This window comes from Suricata suricatta, chromosome 13 (assembly GCF_006229205.1).
Source record: "Suricata suricatta isolate VVHF042 chromosome 13, meerkat_22Aug2017_6uvM2_HiC, whole genome shotgun sequence".
Taxonomy (NCBI): Eukaryota; Metazoa; Chordata; class Mammalia; order Carnivora; family Herpestidae; genus Suricata; species Suricata suricatta.
Window position 1 is genome coordinate 8,079,089 of NC_043712.1, and position 19,356 is coordinate 8,098,444.

Below are 19,356 nucleotides of genomic sequence, written 5' to 3' on the forward strand. Positions count from 1 at the left end.
GGGCCGGGCGCAGCTGGAGCGCGGGCCGACGCGGGAGCGGAGCCGGTGCCCAGCCGCAATAGGAACCGTCCGCTCCTGGGCCTGAGCGGCGGGCCGCCCAGCCAATCGGTGAGCAGCGCCAGACCAGCGCACCCAACCAGCTCGTCGCAAAGGCGGGGACACGCAAATCGGCCGGCTGGGCGCGCCAGTGCGCAGCCGCTGCAGCTTTGGTCCTCGCTGGCCTCGGCCTCCGTTCCTGCCTGCGGACGCCCTCTCAGCCTGTAAGGATGCTCCCTCCTGTCCGCACACCCCTCTCGGTGCCCCGCCACGCCCATTTTCTTCCTAGAAATAGCAGTGCATCTTATTCACCGCACATCCTTCCATGCCTTCTACAATTTCCCCTTGAAATCCCTACCTAGGATTTATCCTTTCTAACAACAACAACAACAAAAAATGGTTTTGTGAGAGACAGCACCTCAATGCTCAATCCATTCAGAGGTAGGCACAGAACACAGAACGCCGGAGTCGGAGGAAAACTCAGAGAGCCGTGGGTCCATCCCATTTACAGCTGGGAAAATTAGGCCCCACGAGGTGCAGGGACTTGCCCAAGACCACACAATTGCAAAGCTGGGAAATGAGCCTGTCCCTTGTCTCTCTGCTCTCACATCCTTTATTCTGTGCCAGACACGAAGAGGTGAGCAGGGAAGTTAAGTCATTTGATTACAGTTGCAGAGGTAACGAGTTGCAAAAACAGATCTGTAAAACCCTGGAGGTCCAGAACCACAGTAGGGAGCCCGGACAGTCTCCCTTTCTCCGACTGATTCTTGGGCACAAAAACATGTAGAACGTCATTTTGACAATTTTCAAATTCATTTAGAAGTCACATCCAAGTATGGAAAGATTTGGTTCCTGTGTTTCCCAAGGCTCATGGAGGAAAAAAAGAAAGGACCTAACAGAAAGAAAGTCAGTGGAAATTAAACCATTTCTAAGTTTTCAAGGATCTCAGAGGGAAGTTTCTGCCATTTTGCATTAAGAAAATCATCATCATCAAAGAAGATACTTTATTTTACTTAAGGAGCACAAAAGACAATGTAATGCAGTGGCTCAGCTCAAAGGCCCTGGATTCAGAAATGCACAGGGTTGTGATTGGGCACAAAAGCTGGGTCCAAACTCAGCAAGCTGCATGCAGGTAAAAGTTACTTCTCGTCCCTGTGGCTCAGTTTCTTTGTTGAAAAATGAGTATACTGAAAACAGAAGCCTGTTCAGAAAGACTTGGGAGGATTAAATGAGATGATATGTGTAAGAGAGCCTAGTACCTAACAGGAGCTTAATAAATATTAGCTATTGTTGCTGCTACCTGTGTGGTGCAGGGCAAGCATGGAAAGAGTTTAGGACAGTGCTTGCAATATATGCTTGGCAAATGGCATCTATTATTTTTTTAATGTTTTATTTATTTTTGATACAGAGAGAGACAGAGCATGAGAGGGGGAGGCGCAGAGAGAGAAGGAGACACAGAATCCGAAGCAGGCTCCAGGCTCTGAGCTAGCTGTCAGCACAAAACCTGACACAGGGCCTGAACCCACGAATGTGAGATCTGACCTGAGCCAAAGTCGGAGGCTTAACCCACTGAGCCACCCAGGCGCCCCTATTATTTTTTTATATTTATTTTAGAGAGAGAGAGAGAGAGAGTGCACGCAGGTAGGGGCAGAGAGAGAGGGAGACACAGAATCTGAAGCAGGCTCCAGAGCTTGAATTTGTGAATGATGAGATCATGACCTGAGCCGAAATTGGATGCTTAACCAACTGAGTCACCCAGGGACCTCATCAAATGGCATCTGTTATTTTTATTAAGCTTGTCCATAACTTCTAAGTTTTCTTCGGCGAACATAGATTCTTTTGTAGTACATGAAAACATTACTGTAAACTCAATTTTATTTTTTTTAATGTATATCTATTTTTGAAAGAGAGAGAGAGAGACAGAGGACCATCAGGGGAGGGGCTGAGAGAGAGAGGGAAACACAGAATCGGAAGCAGGCTCTAGGCTCTGAGCTGTCAGTACAGAGCCTGAGGCAGGGCTGGAACTCACAAACCGTGAGATCATGACCCGAGTCAAAGCTGGACGCCCAACCAACTAAGCCACCCAGGTGCCCCGTAAACCCAATTTTAAAATGAGAAAAGGATTTCAAGAGAGAGTTCTCCAAAGAAGGTGTACAAATGGCTAAGGAGTACGTGAAAAGATGCTCAATATCATCAGCCATCAGAGAAATGCAAATCCAAACCACCATGAGGTACCATTTCACGCTCACTAGGACAGCTGTAACACTTACAGTGGACAATTAGAAGAGTTGGGGAGGTGGAGAAACTGGAACCCCCACGCACTGCTGGTAAGAATGTAGAGTGGTGCAACCACTTTGGAAAACAGCCTGGCAATACCTTAAAAGGCTACACTTGGAGTTACCATATGACCCAGCAATTCCATGCTTAGATACATACCCAAATGAAAGCATACATCCATATAAAAACTTGTACAAAAATGTCCAGAACAATATTATAATATCTAAGAAGTGGAAATACCCTAATGTGCATCAACTGATGAATGGATAAATACAATGTGGCAAATCCATACAATGGGATACAAAGAGAAATGAAGTACTGATTCATGCTACAACATGGATGAACCTTGATAACATGCTAAGTGAAAGAAGCCAGATCACATATGATTCCATTTATATGAAATGTCCAGCACAGGCAAATCTATAGAGAGAGTAGATTAGTGGTTGTCTAGGGCTTGAGAGATGAAAGAATTGGGGGCACTGGCTAAGGCATGTTGAGTTTCCTTTTAAGATGATGAAAATGGAAAAAAAAAAGATGAAGAAAATGTTCTAAAACTGATTGTGGAGATGGTTGCACAACTCTGAATATACCACAAGCCATTACATTGTACACTTTTAATTATATAGCGTATAGGTTTTATCTCAACAAAGCTGTTTTAAAAAGTGATCGTAAAGTCAGATCAGTCGTGTCACGCCCGTGCTCAGACACTGTGTAACAGGATATGGAGATCAGCTGCATTCGGTGGTGTCTGCATTGCCTCCTCTCTAACATGTGATGCACTGGTGGGGTGCTTGCAGCATCTCAGGTGTTTGAGTCACTCTCAATGAAGGGAAGGAACTTTTGAACCACAGGAAGAAAGGAGGGTTGGAGAAGGCACCAAGGGGCAATCTCCCAGGCCCACTGCCTCTCTCTGTAGACCTGTACTTCATGGAGAGCCAAGCTTTGAAACAGCCCAAGGAGCTGTTTCCATTAGAGATGCCAATCCACAGGAAAGCTGTGGAATAGAGACTCTAGGGTGGCCCTCACAACCTGCAGCTCCCGGTGCCCTTGGCCTGTGTGATCCCCTCCCCTGAATGTAGCCAGGATCTGCCTTGCTTCTAATCAGTAAAATAAAACAAAGGCTCTAGGATAGATGATATTATGTTACATCTTTCTAGGAGACTCTGTCCTGCTGCTCTTGAAGACGCAAACTGTTGTCAGTTGCTCTATGGAAACCACACAGCAAGGACCCGAGAGCAGCCAGCAAGAAACTGGGGCCCTCAGTCCAGCAACCTGCAAGGAACTGAATGATGCTGATGATCACATGAGCTCAAAAGCACACCCCTACCTTGTCAAGCCTCAGACGAGAGTGCAGCCCTGGCCAACACCTTGATTACAGCCTTGTGAGACCCTGATGCAGAGGGCCCAGCTAAGCTGACCTGGATTCCTGACCCACAGAAACTCCAAGATAACAAATGAGTGTTGTTTTAAGCTGTTACGTTTATGATAAAATTGTTACGCAGGAACATATAACTAATACAGAGGCTCGGCCCACCCTGTCCTGGTGCCCGAGAGGCAGCTTTGTGCAGAAGCCATCAGTGCCCCGGTACAGCAAGGATTCTAGAATGCAGCGTTTCTCCAGATGCTGGGGGCTTTTGTCTTTGGGGGCATCAGGAGGCAGAGGATAGAGTCTAGAAAAGAGCACCATTCTTGGGGGACAGATAGCAGTGGCAATGGTGAGATGCCCCCAAGGGGAAGCAGCCATCAACATGGGCAGCAGAGGGGAGACTGGAAGAACAGGAGTTGAGAATAAAGTTTTTGGGGACGCCTGGGTGGCTCAGTCGGTTAAGTGGCCAACTTTGGCTCATGTCATGATCTCACAGTTCGTGGGTTCGAGCCCCGTGTCGGGCTCTGTGCTGACAGCTCAGAGCCTGGAGCCTGCTTCAGATTCTGTGTCTCCCTCTCTCTCTGCCCCTCCCCCACTCATGCTCTGTTTCTATCTCAATAATAAATAAAAACATTTAAAAAAAAGAGAGAATAAAGTTTTCGCTGGTCAGTTCTAGAAAATAATGATGACTTTGCCACTTCCCATCTATGTAGCCTTAGACAAGTTTTCTCACGTATGAGAAGGTAATATTTAGAGTACCTGCCTTGTAGGGTTCTCCTGAGGAAACGTGAGTTAATCCTCTAGTGCCCACGAGAATGCACCTTGCAGACCTCGGACTACCGAAAGCCAACAAAGCATCTGCACTAAGGCAACACTAGGTGTGGGCTGCACCCAATGACGGACCATCGCAGGGATTCGAACCCAGGCCTGCCCTTGGGTGACAGTGAGACTTCTCTGATGATCATCTTGGACTCTAGGACTCCTCAACAGCCTTGCTGAACCTCCTCTAGACTACATGGTGGTACAGGATGCCTCCACACACTTCCTTCCCTCTCTCCTTCACTTGGGGTCAGATTTGCATCACGGTCTCACGGCTCTCCCAACCTTCCTGAGCTCCCTGCCCATTTCCCGACTAAAATCGCTGCATGCTGGGTCCTGTAGAGCATCTGCTTCTCAATGAATCCGGACTGGCACAAAAAGTACCAGGAGTGGTCAGGGAAGACAGGTGGTGAGATGCAGATGTAGGACTGGCTTACCCACTGCCCAGCCGGCAGAGGATGCCCTCCTGATAGTCCTTGGAACAAGAGGATGGCTCAAGTGTTGAAGGTTTCACTTTTGGTGACCTGGGAAAATATCTCTGTGGAGGAGAATACTGTGGTGGGTGCTGTGATGCCGGCATTTAAAATATACGGCTTAGTCGGTAAAGCGTGCAACTCTTGAACTTGGGGTCATAAGTTCAAGCCCCACATTGGCTAAGCATCCGACTTTGGCTCAGGTCAAGATCTCACAGTTTGTGAGTTCGAGCCCTGCGTCGGGCCCTGTGCTGATGCTCATAGCCTGGAGCCTGCTTCCGATTCTGTGCCTCCCTCTGCCTCTGCCCTTGCCCCCCACTGTCTCTCCCTCTCAAAAATAAATAAACATTAAAAAAATTAAGGGTACCTGGGTAGCTCAGTCAGTTGAGTGTCCGACTTCAGCTCAGGTCATGATCTCACTGTTCATGGGTTTGAGCCCTGCGTTGGGCTCTGTGCTGACAGGTTAGAGCCAAGAGCCTGCTTCGGATTCTGTGTCTCCCTCTTGCTCTGCTCCTTCCCCGCTCATGCTCCCGTCTCTTTCAAACGTGAATAAACATTAAAAGGAATTTAAAAAATAATCAAAAAATTTAAAAGATTTAAATAAAAATTTAAAAAAGAAAATAAAAGTAAAAAAGCTTTTTTAGGGGTGCCTGAGTGACTCAGTTAGTTAAGTGTCCAACCCTTGATCTTGGCTCAGGTCATAATCTCAAAGTCATGAGTTCAAGCCCTGCATTGGGCTCTGTACTAGGCATGGAGCCTACTTAAAATAAATAAACAAATAAAGTGTTTTTTTTTTTTTAATAAAATACATCAGGAGAACAATATCTACAAAGACAGAGGAAGTCAATTGGTTACACCTAAGCCGTATTACAGAAGGATAATGAGAGACTGAAACCTGTCAAGGAGCAGTTAATGGCTAAGGGAAAGAGCCAGGGAACTCTGGAAGCAGCTGGCAAAGGGACCCTCATCACATGTGGTTGTGGAAGACAGACACTTCAGTGACAGGCTGGAGATCTCACTGTTAGAGTCAAGAGCTCCAGAGATGTTTGCAGCCTTTGGTTCCCAGAGCCAAGGAGAGTCCGTTGGATGAAGGTCAGTGCCCTGGTAGGGAAAACCTAGGATCCTAAAATGTGGACCAAGGAAATCTGAGGATATTGACTCTGCAGCATGCACCCCGAGGCCCTCTGGCCTTGTCAGGCTAGGACACCTTTCCTTGGTGAGAACAGGAGCCACCCCTGTGCTATCGGGTGCTACAGAACCCTTCACAGGTGCCCCCCCACCCCACCAGGCTGCCGGGCTGGGCAACTAGGGTTAAATCCCAAGATAACCTCGCTCCGGAATGCTCCAGACCTGATAAGGGGAAAAATAGACCATATTCTTGAAAAATGCAAGAATTAGCCAGCAGGTCCTGAGACAGGGGAGCACCCCTCAGGCCGGATTCTGTGGGTGCTTGAGCAAGGAAGCTGGAATGCAAGTCTAGACAGGAAAGAACATGTTCTTAGGACACTTTCTTTAACATCCTAGCAAGGACCCCAGCTACAGGAGTGGCTTCTGGTAAAAACAATGGCCAATTCTCAGTGAACATGGAAATACCTGAGTTGCCCTAGTGGATGGTAGAAGTGGGCATGGTAAAATGGACGTACAGTTACTCTATTAACGGTTTCTGTATTTGGGAAGCAGCCTAGTGCTAAAATTTATTTGTAACCGAAAAATAAATACTTAACAGCACTTCCAAGGTCACTCACAGACACATACACGTTTAGTGGCCTGATGTGCACATTCCTCCCAGAGGTCAAACAAGGTGACACTGTGCCTTCATGTTCGCTGCTCCCACAGTATAGGAGCCTCTGCAGCCTCTCTCACACCCTGTTTTTCATTTTTGTGCTCCTTTTGGTGATTTAACTGTTTAAAATTATCCCTGGGCCTAATGCTGAGGTGCTGTACAATGTTCCTGAGCACAGAAGGCTGTGATGGGCCGGAGTGAAACAGTTTAGGTGTTAAACAGTTCAGGCATGAGTTATGGTGGTGTTGGTCATGAGTTCAATGTTAACTAATCAACAGTTCAATTGATCCTTGTACAACATGCATTTGCACTGTACGCATCGACTTATACATGGATTTTAAAAATAAAAACAGTACCATACTGTAAATATATTTTCTTTATTATTTTTTTTATCTTCTTTAAGTTTATTTATTTTGAGAGAGACAGAGAGAGAGAGCAAGACAGAGAGACAGAGAGCAGGGCAAAGAGAGAGGGAGAGAATCCTAAGCAGGTTCTGCATTGTCAGCACAGAGCCTGACAGGGGCTTGAAATCATGAACTGTGAGATCATGACCTGAACAAAATCAAGAATCAGATGCTTAACCAACCGAGCCACCCAGGCGCCCCAACAGGGAAGCATCCTAATTCTGTACTTTAGTCTTTGCACTTAGCAAGTGTAGTCAGTATTAGACTCAGCCCCACTTTCCCTGTGTTCCAAAGTCAGGTTTGTCGTTGGTCAAGGCTGAGGGCTGGCTCTAGACCTGGTGAAGTCCCCAGGGCAATATGCCCTGAGAGCCGACTGGCTGACCTTCCTGATACAAGCCATGCAGCCACATTCTCTATGAAAAAGCTGTTTCAACTTTGGCATCTTCTAGAGTAGACACTCCATAAATATTCATTGAATTGAGTTCTACTGCCTCCCCATGGACAGAGGGTAAAATCTGAATTTCTTAATATGAAATAAAATATACCTCACTGTCTCCAGCCACCCTATCCACCCTCATCTCCCATTTGCTAGGATTTACAAAGCATTTATGTTTCACCTCATGAAATACATGATTTCTTTCAATAAATATAGATATGCATAGGTGTCACAGAGGCCATTATGAATAAATTATTATATAACGTGGTATCTATCATATGTTGTATGTACATGTATATAGTTTAACCTAAATAGTTTCATACAGCCTATGTTTTTCCACACTCAGCAATATGTCATGGACATGTCTCCATGACGTAAAGGCTTATTTACACATTTATGTCACTATTTTAAATGATTCCCTACCATAGCATTGCAGCAATGTACCAGACTTACCAATGAACATTATAGTGGCTTCCAACTTCTCAGTATTATAATCAGCACTGGAATAAATGTATACATCTTGTTGGATCATTTCTTGTTTTACTATCTTAAGTTACATTCTTAAATGTGGTATTGCTGTATCAAAGGGAATGCATATTTAAAATATTGAAACATGGTACCAATCTACCTTCCAGAGATGTTACCTGGACTTTTATGTCCAACATAGAGTACGTCTTCTCCTTTCCCCACACCCCTCATCCACGCTGGGCATTGCCCCTGAATAAGTCGAAAATGGTCCCTCATTATTGTTTTGATTGCTTTCCACATAAGTAAAACATCTTTACGATAAATTTACTAGCCTTGAGTATACATTCTTCTGTGGACTGTTTCTTTTTTTTTTTTAATTTTTTTTAATGTTTTATTTATATTTGATACAGAGAGAGACAGAACATGAGAGGGGGAGGGGCAGAGAGAGAAGGAGACACAGAACCAGAAGCAGGCTCCAGGCTCTGAGCTAGCTGTCAGCACAGAGCCTGACGCGGGGCTCGAACCCACGAACATGAGATCTGACCTGAGCCGGAGTCGGAGACCCAACCGACTGAGCCCCCCAGGCGCCCCTGTGGACTGTTTCTTTAGGTCATTTCCCTTTCTAAAATTGGACTCTTCAGGGGCGCCCGGGGGGCTCAGTCAATTGAGTGCCCAAATCTTGATGTCAGGTCAGGTCATGATCTCATGGTTCATGAGTTCAAGCCCTGCATTGGACTCTGTGCTCACAGCACAGAGCCTGCTTGGGATTCTCTCTCTCTCCATCTCTCTCTGCCCCTTCCCCACTCATGGTCTCTCAAAATAAATAAATAAATAAATAAATAAATAAATAAATAAATAAATAAATAAAATAAAATAAAATTGAACTCTTCATCCTTTTAAAATTAATTTTAATGCTTGTTTATTTTTGAGAGAGAGAGCACGAGGGAGGGGCAGAGAGAGATGGAGACACAGAATCCAAAGCAGGCTCCAGGTTCTGAGCTGTCGGCACAGAGTCCAATGCAGGGCTCAAACCCACAAACTTCAAGATCATGACCTGATCCAAAGTCAGATCCAAAGCCCCTAAATGAATTTTACAATGTCTTGTTCTATAGGAGCGCCTGGGTGGTTCAGCTGGTTGAGCATCTGACTCTTGATTTTAGGCTCAGGTCATGATCTCACAGTTCGTGAGATCAAATCCCATGGAGGGCCATGCTGTCAGCACAGAGTCTGCTTAGGATTCTCTCTCCCTCTCTGTCTCTGCCCCTCCCATGGGTGTGTGTACGTGCTCTCTCTTAAAATAAATAAACTTAAAAAAAGTTCTTGCTCAATATATTGCAAATTTTCTTCTAAACTTGTAGTGGTTTTGGTGTTGCTGTTATTGTTTTGCTTCCAGTAAACATGTTTTACATCATGTATAGTCAAATCCATTTTTTCCATTTCTTATCCTTAAAAAGATCTTCCCCACTGCAAAAGCAAATAAGTCATCACCTCCTTTTTAAAAAACAAGATTCTTCATAGTTTCATTTTTCTACAATTAACTATTTAATTCTCTTGAATTTTGTTTCTGGTCTTGCCTCTTCCTCACTTAGCTGGGTCCCCTCCCTCAGACTGGGTCTCTGGGTCCCTCCTCCCTTCGGCAGGCTATGGATTAAGGGATCTCAACATTAGTGTCAGGCAATATTAGCCCTAAGCCTGAGGTCTCCACTTGCAGGATGTCCACTGGTTCCAGCCAAGGGAATGCAGTATATATCCAGTGAAGGATTAGTAGCAGTTTCTTTTAAATGTTGGGGTGCCTGGGTGGCTCAGTTGATGAAGCCACCTGACTTTGGCTCAGGTCATGATCTCATGGTTTGTGGGTTCGAGTCCCACATTGTGCTCTGTGCTGTCAGCTCAGAGCCTGGTGGTTGCTTCAGATTCTGTGTCTCCCTCTCCCTCTGCCCCTCCCCGACTTGCACTCTGGCTGGCAAAGGCTCATAATAAAGTAATTCTTTCAGGAAGCAGTGGTGTCATGGAATCATGGTCAGACCATCTGACTTCTGCATTCAGAACCTGACAGAACAGCCATGTTAGTGCCCAGGACAAATCCCAGGTGCAGAATACCCAATCTCTGGGTCCTCTGTCCTCTGAGGGCACTCAGAGGCCATGTCACCGGCTTTCTTGGGGGAGTCAATGAGGCTCTATGCCTCAGTTATCCACACAGAGCCCGGTTCTTTCCATCTGGGCTTAGACCATCATACCCAGATAGCACCTGACACTTTATAAAGGGAAATAGCTCCCCAAGTAAAATTGTAGGCAGTCAGGTGCTGAGTTGACCTTCAGGTGGAAGTCCCCAGAACTCACAGGGCCTGTAGCTGCTCGTCCCCAACTGCAGTCTAAAGTGGGGTCTTTCACCAGGTGGCGGGAGGTTCGCAGGCCACCCTGGGCAAAGGTGGACCATGCAGTGAAGGAAAAGGATGGAACTAGTAGTTTAATGATTGAACACCTGATGTCATTCCCATTTCGCCACCTGCCTAGCCAGGGGTTGGCAGGCAAGAAGGGGTGAGCGAGGCCAGGACATGGGGAGGCCGTTGGGTTGAAAAGGCAAAGGGGAAGTGAGATGAAGCCAGCAAATGGCCCCACTGCCTTCCCTCTACAACGATACACTCAAGGCGGGCATCTCTTCGCTCAGCTGAATTAGTGCCAGCAGCCTATGAGGTCAAGAAAGCCAGAGCACCCCGGGAGAGCCAGAGAGAATCAAGGGGCCACTGGGAGGGGAAGCTCTCAAAGAGAATGCTTGGGGAGCCTCAGAGGAAATTCAGAGGCAAGAATCCCTTCTCAGGGTCCAGATCTCCCAAACTGAAGGTGGCTTTTGATTCTCACATTAATATTTGGAGAAGTGGAAAGAGTGCAGCTTGGGAGGGGGTAAAAAAAAACCAAACAAAACCCACTGAACACAGCTCCAGGGACCCGGATATGCACTGAATAGAATGCCTGGCAGAGACAGGCTAGTTAGAATAAGTCACACGAAAGTAATGTGTTTGCCAAAGATGTGTTCTTCCAAGTTGTGAATTCCGCCACTTCGGTTCCAACAAAATTCTGTAAGGAACATGTCTCATAATAGTATTTGTGAAAGCCCTGAAGTGGAGGGAGGTGGGCAGGCAGAAAAGTAAAGAATGTTCCCTTGGCCTAGACTTTAGATGATCCGAAATGTTGGGGTTGGGGAGTGAACGGTCAAGAAAGAATGTTCGAGACGTTTTCGGTACAAAAGGGGTAGTTTTATTAGAGCACAGGGACAGAACTCGTGGGCAGAAAGAGTTGCACAGGGGTTGTGAGGCGCGGCTGATTACATACTCCTTCTAAGTTGAGAGGGGGTTAGGATAGTATAAGTCTCTAAGGAATTTGGAAGCAATGTTTCCAAAACCTTGAGGGGCTAGCTGTTGTTCGGGTAAGGTCATTTACTACTGTCTAGCAAACCTTAGTCACAAGACCCTTCAGATGTATATAAGTGGGCCCTATGTTTGGAGGATGATTGCTAACCTATATCTTGGGGGGGGGGGGAGGCGGTGAGTAGAGATAAAGGAAGTTTCCAAAGGGATTTTCATATGTTAAAATAGATTTACAGGATCCTGAAGGTCAGGCTAATGTCAAGTTAAAGTTGCCTTTTGCCTTTAGCAAAGTATTAACATTTGAGGCGGCTAAGCTCCTTGAGGAAGGTCACTCTGCCTGTCCCAAGTCCTGGTCAAGGAGCCATAGTTTAATATTTTCCTAAACTTCTTTTGCCTTTGTTCTCCACATCACATAGAACATAGCCCTGTGACACATTTAACCTAGAGAAGCCCAGAGATGGCTGGAAGGAGATTGTAATGTTCCCACCGAATATTTAAAGCATGTGTGGTCCTGGGGAGTGGGAGAGCCAAGGGTCCAACTCCAAGGAGGCAACTTTTAAGCTCAAGATAAGGACGTGATCATGAAGAGCTGTCAGGGATGCAGAGCCTCCTGAGAGAGAGCCAATTTCCACCAGCAAGTAGGGACTGGAGATTATTTCCATGCACGACTACTACCTAGGAATCCCGGTGCTGGGAGGCAGGGAGCAAGCAGTCTGGGAGGAGCCTTCCCACTCTCGTGAGAGTGTAAGGGTCCTTCCCTGCCAAGTTGAGCAGTCCGGGGAAGGGGGCGGAATTCCAAATGAGTTCCCCTGTAATTTGCACATTTCGGAGAACACAGACACACACATGGCACCTGAGGGTGGGATGAGCCAACTGGCCGGATCCAGTCTAGCTTGGAGGTTTGGGCTGGACACGGCCACGACTGGGGCCCAGCGGCCGGGGAAGGATAACAGGGCAAATCCTGTGTGGGACACGAAGAAGTGCCCAAGGGCTGATCAGAGTACGAAGCCGAGGCCAAAAGGGATGAAGAAATGTTCTGAGTGCCAGGACCTCACTGCCTTTGCAGCAAGCTTGAAGGGGGCTTGTGACATCGTCGTGGGGGTGGAGGAACCACAACTGCAACACCTCGCCAGCCACTGAAAATGGGAATGTCACTGTCCCCCAGAGCCTCGGTCTGATTAGGTCCAAGCTCCATTAGGTCAGATGCAGGAACAAAAGAAACCCTAGTAAGCAACCTCTTTCAAAGATGAAGGACAGGAAAGGGACGCGGCTCTGCCTGAGTCTGCTGTGCGGGTGACTGCATTATATCCACTGTTAATGTAGACACACCTCCTCCTACCCCCTCTAGTAAAAGTCCGTTCTTTCCACCGACAGCGAGGTGAACAGGCTTCGTTATACACCTTCCGCCGTGCAGCGGGCAGCAATCACCTAGTGAGGGCTCCACAGTGACGCAGCGAGGGTACCCCAGCATGCCCCCAAGTCGCTGTGTTCCGCATAGTTCCTTCCAAGTGGCCTCTTTCTGCTATCTGTGTTCTGAAAGGTTTTGAGTCCTTTTTGCTGACAAAAGGTACGCAAGCTAGACCTGTTGTGGAAAACATCACAGGATGTTAAACATAAAAGTCCTTCAGCCTTGAGGAGCTTTCAAGGAAATGGCCCAGGCAACAGGGGTGAAAATCAGCCAAGCAATTAGGGAGTGTGGGAGTCCTTTGACATTATAAAGGACATCCTAAACATCCCTGAAGCCAGAAGGGTTTAGCCAGTTATATGAATTATATTAGGAAGAAACCAAAGGATCGTGCCTTTGCCTTCGTGACAAATGAAAAGGGCCGGTGGCCTTGGTCAGCAAAGCAGCTCAATGGTCTACACAACCCCAGCTCCAACTCAGTGGATCTGCTTCAAGTGGTGCTCCCATTTCCTGAACCACATCCCCTCGGGGTATTCCTCTAGCTCTGTCAGAGAGGCTCCGCCCTGACCGGAAGCCATTGCCTCACCATGATCTGAGCCACGAGAGTCCAACTCCATCTTCTGGATAAACCGGGATGGAAGAGGTCATGGTCAGGCACAGGCATGGGTAGAAACCAGACCAAGTGGATACACTTTCCCCATCGAGCCCTTCATTGCCTCGGGAGTCCCCCTACCCTGGCCCCTAGCCAGCATGGGAAGCCGGTTCCTGCGCGGAGCTCTTACACTGGGGGCCTACTCACTGCCCACTTCCCTGAACAAGGGCCCTGCTGGGAAGGGAGGCCCCGTTTTACAGCGAGCAGCAAGGAACAGGGCAGCTCCAGCAGTGCAGGAGCCAAGGTTAATCCCTGCCTGTCTCCCAGTGGCGCTGCCCTCCCTTCTCAAACCTCCCAGAGCCCTGGATCCCTGCGGTCATGAAGCTTCCGTTACAGGCTAGAGGGAGACATTCGCTAAACAATCTCCTTCATCAATATACAATTATCAAAAAAAAATACAATTATCAGTTGACATATGTGCTCTGATGTAAGTGATGAATCACTAAATTCTACTCCTAGAACCAGTAGACCGTTGAGCTGCTGGAATGTGAGACACACACACGAGGAATACATACTCTGAAGGGCAGGAGGACCTGGTAAAGGGCCCTGAGCATAGGAAGGGTTCCCTGACGGAGGGAGGCCTGGGCTGAAATCTGAGGATGAGTTAGCCGGCTTGCAGGGAGAAGACGACCGGGGGTAGCGGGCACCACGTGTGCAGCCCCCCACTCTGGCGGGAGTGAACACGGCACATTCCAGGAGCTGGGCCCAAGAGTCACCAGCAACTTGTTCTAGGGGAAACTGGGCGCACACAGGGGCCCCTGACAGTCAGTCTCCGCCACCCAAGAGGTGTACAGAAATACACCTACTTCTTTCTCCTCTTCCCAGCACCTCGGTGGCGACACGAGCTTCTTGTGAAATCCAAACCCCTCAAAAGCGGCGGTTACAGGAATTGTGCCACGGCCAACGTCGGCAGAGCCCATGGGACTCAGAGGCCAGAGGGGCAGACACAGAGGGAGGCCACAGCGCATTTGCTCTAGCAGCATTTTTATTTACAAACAGCAATTTCCATTGACTTTATACCATAAAAAAGCCATTTACAAGCAAGAAACGAGAATTCAGAACAAAATTAAGCAGCACTGAAATATTCATGTCACAAATCTAAAACAAAATGAATACAAGAGTAAAATATCATTTGAATAAATAGTCTTAAATTCATGCTATAAAATAATCCTTAATGGCAAGTTACTAGTTGACACAGCATCCGCTTAGCTAGCTTCATTTACTTCATATGGCGATGAAGTGTGGGCGTGTGAGGTTACCGGTTTATATTGCAAGATAATGACACTGGGTTAAGTCATTCAAATTGCTCAACCATTTATAACGGAAACAAGTGTTAGCCCTGCTAATTAAAGTGGTGAGGGAGACGGTTTTCACATTAGGAAAATGGTCATTCTCAAGGAAACCAGGTAAGTTTACCTCTTACTATGGTCGGGGCAGCAACCAAGGGCTTGGGTGGCAAGTCCAAGGTTGAATTCACAGCGTGCTTGTCACCGAGGGGCAGCAAGAGGTCTGGCGACTGAATCTGCTGCAAGGCTTACTCCAGGCCTGGAGAACCCTGCTGTCGGGGCGGCCCGAGAGGAGAGCCAGGGAAGACGGGGGCCTCTTCCGGGCCGAGAGGTCGGGCCCCGGGCAGAAACAGTGGGAACGCTCTGGCACTTACTGAAGATGCGTGTGGCGTGTGACAACCATTACAAATTTGGAACAATGTGAATGACTCTTCTGAACGTTCAGTTCAGTTGCACTGAGTAATATGAAATCTATGATTTATGAACTAGATAGTTCCATATAAAGAATTTACATAATTCCCCAATACTTTCATATATAAAATTTAATAAATAACCCTGACCAGTCTAGAAGCACCATTCAAGGGGCATGTGCCCTTGGAAAATAGTTTAGGTGTTGCATATTTGAGTCCCTTTCAGTGGAGGCTTCACAGGAAACCATTACAGAATTTAACAATAACAAAGACAACAACAAAAGTCACAGTTAATAGAAAAAGTTGTTAAAATAAAATACATTGATTTCTGTAACGTAAAGCTCACTCACAGAGATGATTCCCACCCCCACCCACCCCCACCCAGCCCTTGTTTTGTGTTCCTGCAAATTCTTCCTAGAGTCTAGGCTGTAAAAATAAAAGTAAAAAACGAAACCGCACACGAACATACGCAGGCCTGTGGTCTGGGCTACGGGAAAAACAAAGACTTGGTTATAACTGCCGTCATGAGAAAAAGACACCTACTCATGCTCTGGACGAGGGAAAAATTATCAATTTAGTTCTACAGTATACTCTGCTTAACAGTGAACCGACAGTATCCTTTCTGTTCAAAAGAAAAAAAAATAAACCAACCACACACACACACACACAGACACACGCACACAGGCAGACACACACACACACACAGACACACGCACGCAGACACACACAACCCAAACTGCCAAGGCAGAGCCAATTGGGAGGCTTTCCACCGACCAAAAAATGAACTTGTCTTCGTGTGCCGTATTTACAAATACAATTTCTAAATGTATGTACAGCTTTAGTAGAAATTAGAGGGGAGAGAACTGATCAGAACGAAAGGAACTGTTTAAAACCCACAAACGCTAGTAAAGTAGAAAATTCTTTGTTTTCACAGTTTGTAATCGCAGGTGAAACACCTCTAGAAAAGGACGCTGTCACTGTCTTCACATTGTCTACGTACTGGAAAAGGTAGCCCAAGGAGAGACTCAATTATGAACAGACCTGTATGAATTCAGGATATGTTTTGCTGTAAAAGGTTTCTTCACGTATCGCTTTTTCTCGGAACTGATTTTTGCATCTGTTAGAAACGAGACATCTAACCTAAACCTGTACAGAGAGAGGGACTTTGCGTTCCAAAAAAGAGTCGCTCTGAGGGGTTACACAGCGCGCTTCGTCTGCGGAGACGTGGAGGCGACTCCGGGGGGGGGGAGCAGGTGTCTGTCCTGGGGTCGTGCCAACCCTCCTGGCACACCCTCCTGCGACAAGGCACAACGAACTGCCGCTGCCCGCTCTGGATGGAGTCGCCCTCCCGGCTCGGGCCGGCCCCCGCGCCGCCCCCCGAAGCCCTGTGGAGCCTTACAGTACTGGGTTATGGCTTGAGAATTCATCTTAACACTGCGAGCAGTGGAAAGGGTAAAGTGTTAGCAACACGAACGGGAGCAGGTGGAACTTGCGGAATGCGGAATCATGGTTATTAGAGAGAAACTCAACTTTCTGCCCCGTAGCAGCCCCATTACAACGGCTGAGCCGGAACTGCACAATCAAAGCAATGTATAGTTTTGTCAAAGACAATTTTGGATAAGTCACTCTTTGGTAAACTCAAACCAGTGAAACAAATCGACAAATACAAACAACTCTGTGTAAATAAGGTTAAGACCGACAACAGTGACAAGAACCAGGATATTCGAGGTACCTGCCCCAAGTGCTCTCCCCTCCTGACTTGTCTCGTCTATCGCGGAATGCTCTGGAAACCTCTCAGGAGGCCCCAAGCCTGAGTGAAAAGGAGGTGTTCCTTCCCTGAGCCTGACCTCTCATGTCCTCCATTTGGGCGTTTCTTGTCACAAACTTAACTTGTTATCACCATACAAATTTTTTGCATTTAATTCTTAAAAAAAAAAAAATCAAAACCCAACGTATTCATGTAAGGGAAAAAAAAATCACAAACATTTACCTGAAACCCCAGAACGCATTTAAGTGGGTAAACACTGGGGGGCCAGCCTCCCCCTGAGGCACGCAGCTCTGCCGGGAGTTGAGCAAGTGCCTCGGGGAGGGCGCGCACCCCTGCTTAGGCAGTCGGACAGGAAAAGGCATACGATATGTACCCGGTTCAGCAAGAGCCGCTCCTCGGAGCAGCAGGACCAGAGTGGAGTCTGCGCGGAGTAACACTGCTGCGGCGCGGCCGCTCACGCGTGAGCGGATCCTGTGTGCCAGAGCCACGCTCCTGCACGCCACCACCCCGGGGCGATCACACACAAGGGCCCGAATGATTTTCTGTTCTCGAAAAAACAAAAACAAAAACAAACAACAAAAACAAAACACCCCCAAACCTCCCCCAAACACCCCCCCACCCCCATTCTTGGTATTGTAAGAGCCAGAAAAGCATGGAAAACCAGCAAACGTCTTATTTCTGTATTCCTTTAAGTCCTACGCCTCTGAAGTTGTGTCTTTTTGTGGCTATTTTTCTTTTAGGTGGTTTAGGCCGTTCTGTGGAGACGGACTGGCTGCCAGGGTCAGAGCCAAGTCCAGAGTGCGGTCATCCTGCGGGCAGGGCGGGCCCACAGCCCAAACTCGCTGTCAAATCGCTTCCGTACTCTGTCAGGGTACACAGTACTGAACAGAACTCGTAAAGCTTCTTTTGTTTACTAGAAGCACACAGGTAAACAAAATACAGAGCTGAAGACACTTCCTGAAGTCCTGACAAAAGGTATTTTCAAATAGGGATCAGGTACGTTTTGATACAGTAATGTGTTTGCCAGCACATGCTTTTGAGGTCTCTTTTCAAGCTATAAACTCAGGAGAGGAAAAAAAAAAAAAAAACCACTTGAAATTCACTATTACCGTTAGATTTCACATTTTCTACAAGTATACTGACCTAAAAGATACATAACATAAAATAGCACCACGTGACCAAAAAAATGGCGACACACACAGATTTGGTGACACACAGAGTATCTTAGAGGGCTTTTTGACTGTTGGTTTCTTGAAGCAGGAAACACTGAGAGTGGGGGAGCCACCGAGGCTCTTGTCAGCACACACAATACTAAGATAGATATATTGCTTGCAATCCCCATAGAGTCTATCTTTACAAAAAGTACAAATTCCAAGTTCTGCAGTTTCCCTGGGAACTGCATGTAGAAAAAGTTGCTGTGCACCTGAACTAGCTGTTTGAAAAGAGGAAGGAAAAAAACAAAACCAAAAACAAAACCAAAAACCTACAACACTGCTTGGAGAATTTTGTAGACTGATCTACAAATCCCTTTCCTTCAGTGTGAGTGCTAACTCGTGGCAGAGTGATGCGACTTAGTTACCTGGTATGTTTCTACAGTACGGAATGAAGGGAGGCTCGGAGGCCAGAACAAACATTGAAAACCACTGCTCCTTTGGGGCCGGCGGATAGAACTACAATATGTAAAAAGGTCAGCACCACGGGCCGTCCAGCTTACCTACTGGACGACGAACAAAAATTCCAAACGGTTTCCAACTGGAGTTGAATACATTTTATGGCATTTGGTTTATGTACTTGTTAGGAAGCAGAGCTATGAACACTGTGATTTGCTTTGCTTGCTTTTGGACACAATGATTAATATATATGAAAACCTATTAACATTCTTTTGTAAGGGAAATAAAGGGGCAAAACCCCAACACTGGGTGGGGACGAGACAGAGTCAAAAGCCCTGTTCACATTGTATTAAATTATATATTCCTCTTACATTCACCTCAACCAGAATAAAATCAAATTTGAGAATGTATATATACTATATATATAATAATCACTTTATTATATATATATATAAATCGTCTAACTACCCCTTAAAAGTAATTTTAAATTAGAAAAGGTTACCCATTTGTATCGGCTGACGGCACCCTCGTCTCTCGCCGTGGAAACGCACTGGCGCCAGCGCGCACACGAGAGAGTACGCCTCTTGGCAGAGAACGTAGGGTCAACCAGTTGGCATAGCTAAATCACTGGCAGATTTTGGATTAAGAGTTCAGCCAAAGAGGAATACTGTCAGCCTGTGTTTTCCCTGGATACGTTGCCCTTCATGCTTTGAGCTCCTTGGGAGAGGGAGGGCGGGGGAAAGGATAAACACAATGAAGTGTTCCTTCCAGAAACCTTAGAAAAACTGCCAAGAGACG